This window comes from Chinchilla lanigera, unplaced genomic scaffold, assembly GCF_000276665.1.
Source record: "Chinchilla lanigera isolate Chin_1 unplaced genomic scaffold, ChiLan1.0 scaffold00028, whole genome shotgun sequence".
Taxonomy (NCBI): Eukaryota; Metazoa; Chordata; class Mammalia; order Rodentia; family Chinchillidae; genus Chinchilla; species Chinchilla lanigera.
The window spans coordinates 11,346,693-11,361,271 of NW_004955429.1; the positions used below are offsets into that span (position 1 = coordinate 11,346,693).

Here is a 14,579-nt window from a genome sequence, read left to right on the forward strand (position 1 = left end):
AAAAAAACTATAATACCACAATATAAAGCATTATGAAATTTCCACATAAAAATCTTTTATAATCCTAATTTAGTCTATCAAAAAAATAAAGAAATTTGGAAACGAATCCTTTGAATGACTTTACCATAGCAAAAGTAATTAGCAGCAAAGATCCACGAAGTATCGCACATGCCAAGAAACTACATATGTTCTTTTATAGATGACAAATCTAAGAATTAAATTGAATTCACAAGGCGAATAGACCTATGTAGAGTCATCCTGGAACTCATGTAATCTTGAAACTGTTAGCTTGGGCTATTTTGATCTGTCTACCCAAACACACTGATGGACAAAAAGTGAAAAGATAATGCCTAAGAGGAACAAGAAATGTCACAGCAGAGCACTGCGACTCTATTTGCAAGAACTGCCTCTTTCATGTACATCTGCCAGACCAAATATGACTGCAGACACATCTCAGTAATGTACGTACTTGAAATAGCAGATTCTTCACTACTGACACATTGAGTTGCTGCAAAATATTTGGTGCATAACAGAAGAATGTCCTTGAAGACGCACTTCAATGAAGCCCAGTGGGGCAAGTTCAAAGTGGCATGGAAGTAAAAGGAAATCTGCATCAGGTCTGAGACTTGTGCAGAGAACCGAGTGAGGCTCCTGCGTGAGGCCCGTGGTAGTTTCCAGACCTACATGTAGAGACAGAGCTCAGCATCATGATGCCTCCAAAGAACATTCTTGCCTAACATCAGCCTCCTGAAACAGCAGAAGGCATTTTCATAGAACGTACTGGGTAGGAGGCACTAGCCACGCACGGTGCATTGGAGGCATGTGGCCCGTTCTGAAATTCTGGTGTGCAATGGCTTTCAGCACTGGCAAATGCACAGGCTCCCACGTCAAAGACTGAGTTTGCAGAGACTGAAGCCTCAGAGTCTAGGGAACACTCTTAACAGGCAGAAAAGCACTAACTCGTGGGAGTAGTACATATATGTTAGAGAATGATAAAACAGGTGTCAAATAATCTGGACCAAAGCTAGGATAGGCACTTTTGTAGCATTTCAACAATACTTTTCTATATAGTAATTGGTAGTTAAAGCCACGGTCTACTTATACATGTATGGTCTAACATCTCCATGCATACTTCATTTAATCTGTCCTTGCAAATGTATCACATTTGCCTCATAGAAGGCTCTTTTTTTTTTTTTTTTTTTTGGTACCGGGAATTGAACTCAGGACCTTGCACTTGTCAGGCAGGCTTTTATACCACTGAGGTATATCCCCTGCCTGGCTATTTCATTTCTTTCTTTTTCTTAAACACTTTAAGCCTTTTCATATGGGCATTTAAAAAAATTCACAAATGAAAGGATAGTATACTGAACCTATCACTCAACATTAACAATATCTCCCAATTTACAATAGTTTTACAAGGAGAAAATGTTCTGTGACTTATTAAAAACTAGTCATCAGTTACCCCAAATATTACTAACATACTCTTATACAGTCATGTAACAATCCTCTAAAGAGTTTGGTTAGTAATTTACTATAAAAGATTCTTTTTTATGATTGAAAAAAAATCCTATGATTCTATTCTGAAGAATGGCAAAGCTTTCCAGAATTTACAATACTGTAATATCCATGGCAGATGTGGACAGATATGGTGAAACAGTTCTTTTATTCGCTCCCATTTCCCAATAGAATGTAAGAGCCTTGCTGGTCCTCTGCTTCCCTAGACATTTCCAGTGGGTAATATGTGGGACAATAATGCCCAACGCACTTAAGCAATGACGCCGCCTTTCAGGGATGTTAGAAAGCTGATAGGACCACAGCACACTCGATATCTTTTTGCCCTTCCTGATGACATGAATATGAGGACTAATCACAGTAAGTTTCTCAATCAGAAAATACATTTTGGGTAAAAATATGTGCAGGTTATTAAAGAAATATCTGGATGACTGCAGTTCGGATAAGAAGATATACTTGACTATGTATGTTTATTGGTTAGTATTAAACTCAAACTATTCAATTTAATAATGTTATTTTTGTTTTTATTTAATTATTTCAGTGTTTTGACTGCAAACCAAAGAGGCCTCATGAGAAATCAACTCTGCTGACATGCTGATCTGCTTCCTGTCTCCTTAAGGGAATTTCTGTTTTGTAATCCACTTAGTTTATGGTATAAATGAGACATGTAGAAATCTGAAGGCATAAGCATGAGATAACTTTGAGAGTTTATGAAAAACATTTAAAATATCTTAAAAACATGATACATATATAACATTAATAGTAAGCAATGTCAAGAAAAGCTTTGTCGGTACACAACAGTATTCAGGGTTTTGTGGATGCAACGGGCATTAAATTAACAATATTCACCAGTATTCTGCTCCAAGAGCTTCTCAAATACTGTACCCAGTAATTACCCAATTAAGTCACTGCAAAATAAGCTGTTATTACTCCAGATTTAGTGAAAAGGATTAACAATTACTATTAGAACTGCTTTTGTAAAGAAAGACAGTATTTACCATATACAACTGCACACACTTTATTCCCCTTTAATGAGTAGGGAACAGATAGAATAAAAGGCTGATTACCTATATGAATTCAGTGGACTACACAGATAACTAACAACCGAGGAACCAGGACCTTTGAAAACAGAGAGTTTAATATGCAAAGCAGAGACTCAAATCGGCAGGCTATTTATGAATATTGTCAATAGTCAGTATGGCAACCTGACAATAGAGAATCTTCGGTCATGCCCTGAACAACATAATTCATCACACCAGTGCTTGGGGCCGACACGTCCAAGCAATCTATCATCATCAAATCACTCGTCGGAGTACGAGAGGGGGAGAACTTTGATTGTTAACCTCTGGGGAGCCTGGATTTATGGCCAGTGTCCCTCAGAATGCAGCACAGCTCTGCCCGAAGCAAAATTCTCCCTGCTTCACTTCTGTTTAAGTCACAGTAAAAGAGCGAACACGTTTCCTCCAGGATGTTGAGAGCAAAACCTAAGTCCTGGATCTGAAATCAGAGTCAGGAAATCATATTTAAAATATTCTTTCACACTGAGTGAAAGCAAATTAGTCAGTGGTAAGCATGGATGATTCATTTCAAATGTTCTTTGGTGACCAAGTAATTTCTGAAATGCATCCACTGGTAACCACATTTGGGAAGAATCATATCCTCACACCTCACCTGTGAACACTCCTGGATCCTGGAAAATGTAGCGGTATGCTGACAATTTAAAAATATACATATGATTTGTGTCTCTCAAACTAAATCTGAAAATTTTAGTTTTTACCTTTTCTTGACCCTTTATATATTTCATACTTTGACACCAACCGGCCTTATAAAATGTAACTAAGCATCCACATGTGATTTTTTTGCCACTTTTGGTGAAAATCACAAGCTGCTAAGGCGCACTGGTACACATCTGTAATCCCAGCAACTTGGGAGGCTGAGGCAGGAGGACTGCAAGAGTGGGAGGCCAGCCTGGGCAACCTGGTGAAAGCGTGTCTCAGAATTTAAAAAGAGGCTGGGATTGTAGTTCAATGGGAGAGCAACCCTGGGTTAGATCCTTAGCACTACAATAAGTAAATATATACATAAATGCTTACATAAGTAAATAATTAGAAAATAAAATTACAAAGCTGACTAGAGGATAACAGGAAACAGTGCATCTGCCACCTTCCTAATAGTGAGAGGAGCATTAGTCCTGAGATGGGTTTTTATAGCACCTTCTCTGAGGTTGGCAGGGTTTCTGGTGAACTGGAGCTAGAAATCCCTGGATACATGGGGCTCTGACCTCCGTGCAGTATACAGGCAGGCTAGGCAAAGCAAGGCTGCAATAACAAACAAACCCCCAAATCTCGAGGTCCAAACATAACAAAAGTTTATTTCTAGTTCATTGTACAAATTTAACAGAGGGTGGCAGGGGCTCATTCTATGCCCCAGGCCGACAGAGACGCTGTCATCTGGGTAGTCACCGTGACAGAGGAAAGAAGCATGTGACAGAGCCTTTGCTGACTCTTGAGGTTTTCACTTGGAAGTGGCATATGTCACTCCACTTACATTTCACTGGGCAAACCATTCACATGGCATGCCTACCTGGAAAGTGACACAGAAATGACCATGACCCCCACATGGAGCAGGTAGAACATGAAACAATCAGAACCACAGACCCAGTTTATGCCAAGTGGCCAGGTGAAGCCAGACCTTTTATTTCTCTCCTTTGCTTTTCTTGTTTCTTTTCTTTCTTCCCTTACTTTCTTGAGACAGGATCCCTATGAATGAGACTTTCATTATAAAAATCTTATTTGAAAAACCTGCACTACTGAACGTACAGAGAAAGAACTGATAAAGAAAACAAGATGAAGCACATTTGCTCCATGGAAACAAATATTCAACAACCTCTTCAGTCAAGTTCACAGACTCCCTGAACAGAGCAGAGCTGAATCAGGAGTTTTCAGTACTGCTGCTATTTAAGGCATTTGAGGAGAAGACTCCCCATGGATTAATACTTCAAAGTACAAAGAAGCACGAGTGGACATTGTTCAAGTTCACACAGTATCACATAGTTCACTATTTTGTCTCTAAGCTTAATTAAAAGAGCAATCTTGAAAACACTTGCACAGGAGTTTTCAACTTACTATAACCACAGGGATCTATTGCCAAGCCCCTAGCCTGGAAGGAAAGAAGTACACAGGTCTGTACTTCTCAAGACTAAATGTTCCCTCTGTACACGTGTTCTTTTTTTTTTTTTTTTTTTTTTTTTTTTTTTTTTTTTTTTTTTGTTTTTCTCCGGTACCGGGAACCGAACTCACGACCTTGCGCTTGCCAGGCAGGCGCTTTTGCCGCTGAGCTAAATCCCCAGCCCCTGTACACGTGTTCTTATGTACTCTGCTCCTATCTGGCTCAAAATTTAACTACTCCCACTTCAAATCGAATTAAATTATATTTTTTCCAGCACTGCTTTTCATTTTGGCCATATCAAAAGTATTTTCTGTCCTTTCTGGGGAAGGGAAAACTTGAACAGTGAAACCTATCTTTTAGTAAGTTACCCACAGAACATACACTGTCCTGATTTTCCGCCTGGCTTACCAACCATCTTCTTTTACCAGATCCTCTCTGCTGCCTCTAAATGTTGGGCTCCTTGCCACTGAGCCCAAAGTCCTGTTCTTTCCTCTGTTTATATTCTCTCCCCAGACCTTTGTACCCAGCTCCAACAGCTTTGTGCATCATAATCAGTGACTTCCAAGTAATTAATCAAACCCCTTTGTCTTGGTTACTTTTCTCTCCTTGCTGAGACAAAATACCCGACACCCAAATTAAAGAGGGAAAGGTTTAGTTAGCTCAGAGTTTGTGCAGGTTTCTGTCTGTACTCGGCTGGCTCCAAGGCAGGGTGGCACACATGGCAGAAGGCAACAGTTCATGGCAGTGGAAAAACAGCGAAAGCAATAAGAGCACAAGGGAGCAGAGGCAGCAAGCAGCCTGTTTCCCCCACTTACACTGTATGTAAACAACCAGCCCCAGGGCAGGTGTAGCACTCACATCCATAATCCCAGCATTGGACCATGGATCAATCATAAACTCTAGAAGCCTGCCCCATGACTGCATGAGGCGTTGGGGGGACATCCAGACACAAACCGTAACACCTTCTTGTATGCTACCGTCTATTTATCCAACAGCTTATAAGGCATTTCCATGTGGACATCCAACTCAGTCGATTTTGTGCTACCCTAACAAAATATGTGAGACTGAGTTAGCCCATACTTTTAGAGACCTAAAGTCCAACATCAGGAGGTGCCATCCACCCAGCCTCTAGTGAGGACTTCTAGCTATGTTACAACATGGCAGATGGCACCACAAAACGGTAGCAGGGGTAACAGTGACAAGTGGTGGGTGCAGAAGCATATGGAGTGGCCTTGCTCTATAACAATCTACTCTGCTGGTAACTGATCCAGTCCCCTGAGAACGAACCCACTCCTCAAAGCAGGTGTTAATCCTTTCCCAGGTGGTGTCCCTGTTATCTAATCCCTCCCAGCAGGCTGCCCACTTTAAAGTTCCACCATCTCTCACAACTGTGGCAAGGAGGACAGTCCTCTACAACATAAACTTCTGGAGACAAACCACATTCAGAGCACCGCAACCAGACTTTGCGACAGGCATCCTTTATAATGCCCTCCAGCAAGCTCACCCTTCCTGGCTTTCATACCCAGTGCACTTCCCTCTCACTGTACCACGTCTGGTCTGTGTGACCAGGAGCATGTGGCATTAGTGACAGTATCCCCTTCTGAGACCGGGCTCCAAAAAGGCTATGCCTTCCATCTGGGGCTCTTTATCTCCTGGATCATTCAGTTTAGAAGAAGCTACATTATAACCAGCCCTATGGGGAGGTCTACACAGGGAGCAGCTGAGGTCTCCGTCCAACAGCCCAGTAGTTTATCAGATCCATGGGAAAGAATTAAGAAGCAGATACTGGTACCCCTATCAAGCCTTGCCATGACTGGAGCCCTGGTCTTTAGTTCTATTGGTGGTGGTGTACCCTTGAGATGTACAAAGTGTTGGGTGGCCAAAGGGGTAAGGGCGCAGGCTTTGGAGTTAAAAAAACATAGATTTTCCTCCCACTTTTAAACCTGCCAGAATTGTGGTTTAAACTTTCAGTACCTTAGCCAGAGGCAACCAAGCAGACCACATCCACTATTCAGACACCCAGAAACTGTGAGACAGTAATTGTTAGTCAATGTAATCTGCTAGATTTTAGGATTTTTAAAATGTAGCAGAATCTAACTAATCCACACGTCACAGAACATGTACCAAGCAGAACTTTCTCTCCAGTTCTGATCCCCAATTTGTTCTTTCCCTAACCTTTGTTTAGTAACCAGCATCGACAACTACCCAGCTTTCAAGCCAGCAAACCAAGAATCATCTTTGACTTCCCCTTCTTTCTCATGTTCACATTCAGTTCCTCCACAAGTTCTATGGAATCCAGATCCAAAATATTAATGAATCCATTCATTTGATAAATATGTACTGAGTCTACTTTGCATATGGTGGATCAACAGCTGCTCGAGAAATCATAGCAAACAAAACAGGTACCACCATGCCCATCCTCAAATACTTGACATTCTTTTTAGAAGGAGTGGTTAACAATGTATAAATAAAACCTATAGTATTCCCTACAGGACAAAGCAACATGGAGGGAAAATAAAGTGAGAGGGGTGGAAAATACCAAGGTCTGTGAGTGCTGTCGTAGACCAAGTGGTCAGTTGCTATCAACAAAGTGACATGTGAAAACTCCATTTTTTCTGTCTCTGTTGCCATTACCCTCACCTGACGCACCAGTGGCTTTTGTTTGAACTTTAATCATAGCCACTTTATGTCACTCCCCTGCCTAAAACCCTTGAGTAACCCCCCAGGGTTGTACATGAAAACCTGAAATCCTTACCAGACTGCAAAGAACTGTATGATCTAGTCCCACCCATCTCTCCAATTTCCCCTTGAACCAATCACTTAAGCTTCAGCTATTCTGTCTTTCTGGAAGTTTCTGGAACATACCAAATTCTTTTATGCTTCTTCTAACCCTGTGGGTCTCAATAAAAAGAATAAACATCTTCAAGCACCTCTCATCCTTCCAAATCAAGATCCAAATCCACGAGTCTTCACCACCAAATCCAATCTCATTTTTTCTTGTTTACAATTTGTAGCTACTGTTAATTTATTGGATCCGCCTCCTCTAATGAGAATATAAACTCCAAGAAGTTTGTATCTATATCTGTCCTGCTCTGTATGTAGCCCCACCGCACATCTAGGTACAAAATACCTATTTATTGATTGAATAAACCTAGCCTTCCTGATCACTCTCTAATTTCAATACCAAATGTGACCCAAAGTGTCATTAAAGAGTAAAATCGGGACCTTATTTTCATAAACGCACAGACTATTAGATTGAGAACAGAACTAGAGATCAGTTACCTTTATGTGCCTAGACAAGATAAGCAACTTGTACATAACCACAGAACTGGAACTGGAACTAGAATGATTACACTCAGGTCCAATGTTCTTTAAATGAGCAAAGATTCTGACTGTGTACCTTTAGTTCACAGGACTGTACCTTTAGTTCCTACTGATGTGGGACTTTGGAGTCTGAAAAACAGGTTTCTCCCTGCCTTTAAACTTCCTGGCATTTTGGCTTACCTGTTCTGTGACTTGACTTTCTCATCTGTACCATGAAAATATCTCAAGGACTCGGACACCACCCCTGGCAATTAGGTTTTGCTAACTGTAAAAAGTATAGTTGTGGGCATTCCTATGATGATTCTAAAGTCAAGGAATTGAAGTAAAACCTGCTTTGCTCTTTTATTCCAAAAATCTATACTCCATGTTTTAGTAACTTTTTTTAACATTAAAGCAACATCCAACCTCCACAAGTGCAAAAGTATCTTCAGCAAGTTGCACTTTGTGAATCTGGTGTTTGAATTAGCCTTTAAAAAATTAAATTATTATCAATAGTCAGTAAGTTTTCTGATCTCTCTTTCTCTCTGTCTCTGTCTCTCTGTCTCTGTCTGTCTCTCTGTCTCTCTCTCTCGTGCACTGAGATTTCTTGAAGGGGGTTGGCTATTTCTGGAATTACATCAGGCCTTGAGGATAACTACTGTGTCGATGTAAAACGAAATGTAACAGGGCAAGCGACTGTCACAAGTTCTGATTCTTTTCTTTCATTCTCTCTAAGGAGTGCAGTGACCCTCCAGGACGGGAATAAATGCTTGTCAGTTCCCCCATTCCCGAGGTGACTGACGGCGAATGCACCAGTGCTTCTAACTGACCCGAAAGTTCTCATCTGTGAAGGTCCGCACCTGGGACGTCTTTATAACAACCCAACATCACGCCGGATACACCTTGCTCGCACCCATAGGGAGGCGCACCAAGGTGGGCGGAAAAACTTCGTGATAGAAGAACCCAGAAACGGTAAATAAGTGGCGAGGCCGAGGCACAGAGGCAGGAGGTCAAAGGTTCCCGGGAGAGAGAGCTTGTGCAGAAGGGAAGGCAGGGGACGAAGGGAGCAGGAATCAGAACAGCGCCCCAGCCCAGCACGGGTCCGCTCGCGCGCACCCGCCGCGCCAGGCTTCGGGACTTCGGGACTTCGGCTACGGACCGCACCGCCTGCTAGGCCCCAGCTCCCGAGCCTGCGCCCGGCCTGTGCAGTTTTCAGGGCCGGAGCGCTAGAGGGGCAGAAGTCCCGCCCTGGGCGGAGCGCCCCCTGCCTGGCCGCCGCTGGGCCCCCTTCCTACCGCGCCTACCGCTCCCGCGCCCGCTCCTGCTCCGGGCTGCTTCCCTCCGCGCCGCGCCGCCTCTCCCCGGGGACCCCGCCAGGCCTACTTCCCCTCCCTTAGCGTCTCCCCACTTCCCTCCCACTTCACCTTCCCCTCCCGGCTTTGCCCTGCCCCTTGCTCCAGCCACGCCCACCAGGCACTAAGCCACGCCCATAGGCTAGACCAACCACGCTTTCGCCCCATACCTCGCCCACACGACTGTAGCCACTGCCCTGTCTTTGGTCCCAGGTTATGCCTAATAGATCCAGCCCCGCCCACCCCGCCCTAGTGTAGCAAGTCTGGACCCCAGACAGCTGCAAGGCCTACTCTAGTGCAAGTATCGGCCGGCAGCAGAGAGCTCTGCTCCGGGGCTGGGCCGTGAGCCCACTTACTGTGCGCTAGAGTCTGTTATAGTGAGATAACCGCAAATATTCTGGATGGAGAGGGTTTTTTTTTTTTTCTCTTTCTGTTTTGGCTGATTTGAAAGAATTAGGGCCTCAACCACGCCAAGGGAAAGCCATCAAATACGTCCTGCCCGGATCCCAGTTCTCAAGGCATGACCTGATACATTCGGGCCTGTAGTAGCTATTTCAGTTTTAGCTTTCTGCAAGGACAACGCATCAGAGGTGATGACATAGGATCTGCATCCTGATCCTTCATGCGTAGGACTTTGGGTTTGCAGTCACAGTTCTTTTTTGTTTCATGTTCCTGGGTCTGAGTTTCCTCGTCTTTAACACTGGCTGTGCTACAGTACTTCACCTGGTTGAGTGAATACAAGATTAGTGAATATAGGGTTAGTGAATAGGTGGGAAGATCCTACAGGAGTCATTTCAAAAGAAAGGAAAAATTTAATAACGATGGTGCATGTTGAGACAAATGGGAACAACCTAACAGGCGTATGACAACTTGTGTGAGTTTTAAAGCAAGCTACGCGTGGTAGGACTTATACCCCTCCAATTACAAGAAAACAGATTTAGAGAAACACCTTATTGGAGAGCACGACTAGAATCTGGGTTGGTTGATATCAACCACTACACCGTCTTTCTCAGTACTACAGAATGGGTCACTTTGCTAGGAAGCTAGGAAATAAATGCATTTAAGGCAGAAAAAAGAGAACTATGTGCCTTCTTTTCTTATTTAAAATGCTTTCATTTTGTTTTGTTTCTTTTAAGGAGTGAAAAAAGTATGAGAAGTTATTGAGAAAAGAAGTTAGTTGGCAGGGAGAAGATATTGAACGGAACAATGGTTCTTAAGGAGCGTGGCTGGGTAAATCCTAGAAGCTGGGGTGGGGATAAAAGTAGGGCCCAAGAATAGGAGGGACAAGAATAAATGTGGAGGTTAAGGAGCACAGAGGTCTGAGTCCTAGGAGAGTTGAATATTCCTAGAACGACTGCGGCTCACATTGAGATTGTATAATGAATAGCTGGATTGAGGGAGACTTCCAGGGTGATTTCAGTGCCGGCTGCAACTTGATTGTGTGCGCTGCAACCCCGCAGCCCTGTAAATGGGTACCTGACAATGGTTGTTAAGGAGAGGCCTAAAAGTCCATTATTTATAATGTTACGCATTTTAGCGGTCCACGCTGCCAGACATGAAATTATACACAAGGCTCATGTTAGAAAATGACTTCAGGTTTTCTTTAGGGAAGTTACTAAATTCTCTGCCGCCCACATTAAACCCATCGAGCAAGATTTGTGATGGATTTCACTTGCAGGCTCTTATTTCTGTGATTTTATCCTTTAAAAAGGTAATGTTAAAAAGAAACTACTCTAGATTGTGTTTCTCTTTGAAAGAAGTAGCTGCAAAAAGCTTTCCAATTAATATGCAAAAGATTTATACCAGAACCTTATCAAATTATTATGAATAGGTATGCTTCAACAAGGGGTAACAACAGTGAAAAATGTTTCAGTATATAGCATTTTATTATATACTCTTTACATATGGTAAATTACTAAAGTAGTACTGTTAAGCATCAAATGCGTTATGTTTTAAAAAGTACATAAAATAAACATTTTCAAAATTGACTAGCCCTGGAGATAGGCAAATAAGAATGAGAAAAAAGATCTTCTATGATGTTCTGCAGTCAAAAATAATAATCTGGCATCAAACTTGTGCCCAATTTAATTTTTTACTCTTTCTTCCTGGAGAAACTTCACTTCAAAATACATTTTGAAACCTAGAATATCAATGTTCTATCTTATGCCTGTGATGAAATACCTAAAGTTAAAAATCATATTATTAAGGAACCAAAGGTTGCCAAATCAATCCCTTAGTTAAGGGTTTAGTTCAAATACACTCTCATTTCTCTAGCACTTGCTTTCATTTTCATAGTTTCTTTGAATTTCGACAGTACCTGTACTCAGAAACACTAAATTGGCAGAGAGAATGAAATCAAAACCAAACATTCAAAGCCCTTTGCTGTGTGGGTTAAACTTGTAAGTTTTCATCACCCTAGCTAGTTGTTTTAAATATTTACACAAAAATTAATTTGTAGAAACAATCTAGAGAGGATGAAATGTAAAGCAACTGCATAATTATCAGATAAACAACAAAGAAAGAGCAGAGCTAAAGATGTCAGTTCTTTAAATGGTGTTGCTGTCAGGTTTTCACTGTTAATTAGAAGTTAACATAGTAGAGCCGAGATGTTCTTCACTTAAATTTTGGGCATGGTGTGATGCACTACTCGTATAATTTCTAGGAAATCTATTAGTGTAATGGTTTGAGCTCAAATGTCCCCCCAGAGTTCATTTGTTCAGAAGTGGAGCTGGCTTGTGGACGGTGCTAAACCCATCAGAGGATTAATCCATGCATCAGTTCAGAGCTGAATGTGCTGCTTGGAAGTGGGGCCTGATTCAAAGAGGTGGGTCATTGGGAGTGTGACTTGTAAGGTGTGTTCCTGTCTGTGACCCTTCTTCTGCTGGCTCTCTTATCTTCTGTCTGCTTCCTGGCTGCTCTAGGTTCAGTAGTTTTGCTCTGCCACCTGCTTCCACTATACCCTTTCTGCCTTAGAGTCAGCCAGCCATGGACTGAAACCTCTGAAACCTTGAGTCAAAATAAACCTCCCTGCTTTTAAGTTGTGCGTGTCAGATATTTTCTCCCAGCAACTGAAAAGTGATTACTACAGATAGCAATGTCATAAGAGGGTCAGAATGGAACTTTCAGCACATATTTTTCTAATCAGATTCCTGCTTATACTCTCCCTGAATGCAGCAAACTATTCAACACATTCTATCACTTCATTTAATAATGAACAAAGGGAAAATGAAATTAAAACTAATACGTTTCTTAAGGAGCTACATTGCAAGCACTTTAAAAATTTTATTTTAAAGATAACAAAAACAGATTAACACACAGACATAAAACAACATAAAAACAATAAAAGCAGTACACAATTTGAGACAAGGTGATAGGAAATTAACAATGGTTGTTGTATTACATGTTATCTTCAAATTGATTACTCATTAAACAAATAATACTCCAATGAACAAAACTTCTATGGGGACAATGTCCTTATCAATAAGCTATTACAACCTTTTGGAGATAAATACTGTTTATAAATTTGGTTTTAAAACATTTTGACTTGTAGGGTATGGTGGTGCATTCCTGGAATCCCAGCATTTGGGAGGCTGAGGCTGGAGGATCACCGTGAGTTTGAGGCCAGCCTGGGCTACATAGTGAGTTCCAGCTCAGGCTGAATGATATAGTGAGAACTTGTCTCAAAACAAACAAACAAATAAACACCCCCCACCGAACCATTTTGACTTTTCCACTGTTATGGAAAGCAACATGGCAGTTCTTAAAAACATTAAACATAGAATTAGCTTGTGATACAGCAATTCGTCCTCTTAGTATATATCGAGGAAGTAAAGATCTTAAATCCTCACCACACTGCAAAGCTTTGTATGATTTGGTCCCACCTATCTCTCCAATTTGAACAGATGTTTTTACATCCATTTTCAAGATTATTTGTAATCCCCCAAAAGGTTGAAGTAAGCCAGATGTCCACTGACAGATAAATAATGTGGCAAAACATGCAATGGGATATTATTTAACCTTAAACTTGGATGAGTGTTAGTTTTATGGATGGGCCAGGTCTGGAAGGTACTTGCTACTTCCAGCATAACCAATTGGCTGATATTCAGTGGCAGGACCACCCCTAACTGCAAGGGAGTCTGGGAAATGTAGTACAGCTATGAGTCCAGGGGGAGGGAAAAGTGGATTTAGTCAGCATTTAGCCACCAAACACAGTTGAATCCTTGTCACAAATATTGAAACAGCTTGCTATGCTAGAAAAAAAAAACAAGGCAATTCAATGAACAAGTGATAATATAATTTTAACTTATGACCTTTGACACTAAAAACTACTAGTGAAGTAACTATAATTCAAGTTTTTACCATTTACCTACAAACAACTGCCTAAAGTCAGATATTTTTATTAGCGGTTGGGGATATAGCTCAGCAGCACACTATCTGCCTGGCAAGTGTGAGGTCCTGAGTTCGAGTCTTAGTACCAAAAATAATTTATTGCAGGAACGTGTGCATAAAATGAAACTGAGATTTTAACTATTTTTAAGTGACATTAAGTACATTCACATTGTTCAACAGCATCACCATCTCTCTCTTCACAATATTTACATCATCATAAACTGAAACTCCATAGCTATTAGATAACTTCCCCTACTTTACTTGCTGGCAACTACCACCCTGCCTTCTGTCTCTAAATTTGACAATTCTAGGTACCTCATATAATATAATAATATAATGCAATATTTGTCTGTTTTGAAGTAAGCCAGCCTCATCCACAAAACTGACCCATATACAAAACTCACATTTACCCACCATCTTGCTCTCTCTCTCTTGTTTTTTTTTGGTTTCGGGGGTTGAACTAAGGACCTCATGCTTGCCAGGCAGGCTCTGGGCCACTGAGCTGTATTCCCGGCTTTCATATTGTTCTCTTTGTCTTTCTGTGGGCTGGATGGATTTTCTAGGACCTGGAAAACCACGCAGCAAGAAGGCAGGGAGCTGTATCTGAATGACTTAGTTGAGCAGAATCTTTATACCAGTCCTAACTGTGCAAAAAAAGTGAACAATGAATTCAGTTTTATTGTCTTAAGTCACTAGGATTTGGAGATTACATATATTTTTTCTACAACAGATAGCTTACCCTGATTAACAGTACCTCTGCAAATTGAAAACTACTCCCCATTAGCCAGTCATTAATAACTAATATTAAATGGCTTCCACAGGGCTTCCAAATCCTTGAGAGAATTATTTATGCAT

The 14,579-nt window shown here is 41.4% G+C and overlaps 1 protein-coding gene across 4 annotated transcripts in view; it reads right to left on the bottom strand.

Moving 5' to 3' along the window:
• The window catches only part of Pter (phosphotriesterase related), a 59,250-nt gene extending 49,860 nt beyond the window's left edge, over window positions 1-9,390 (bottom strand). For 2 of the 4 annotated variants that reach the window (XM_013515555.1, XM_013515557.1), the window contains exon 1: window positions 9,279-9,390. The gene's annotated coding sequence lies outside the window, so the exon portion shown is untranslated. The remainder of the gene's footprint in view (window positions 1-9,278) is intronic. The other 2 variants (XM_005386971.2, XM_013515556.1) reach the window with 2 other exon arrangements.
• Window positions 9,391-14,579: the final 5,189 nt, after the last annotated feature.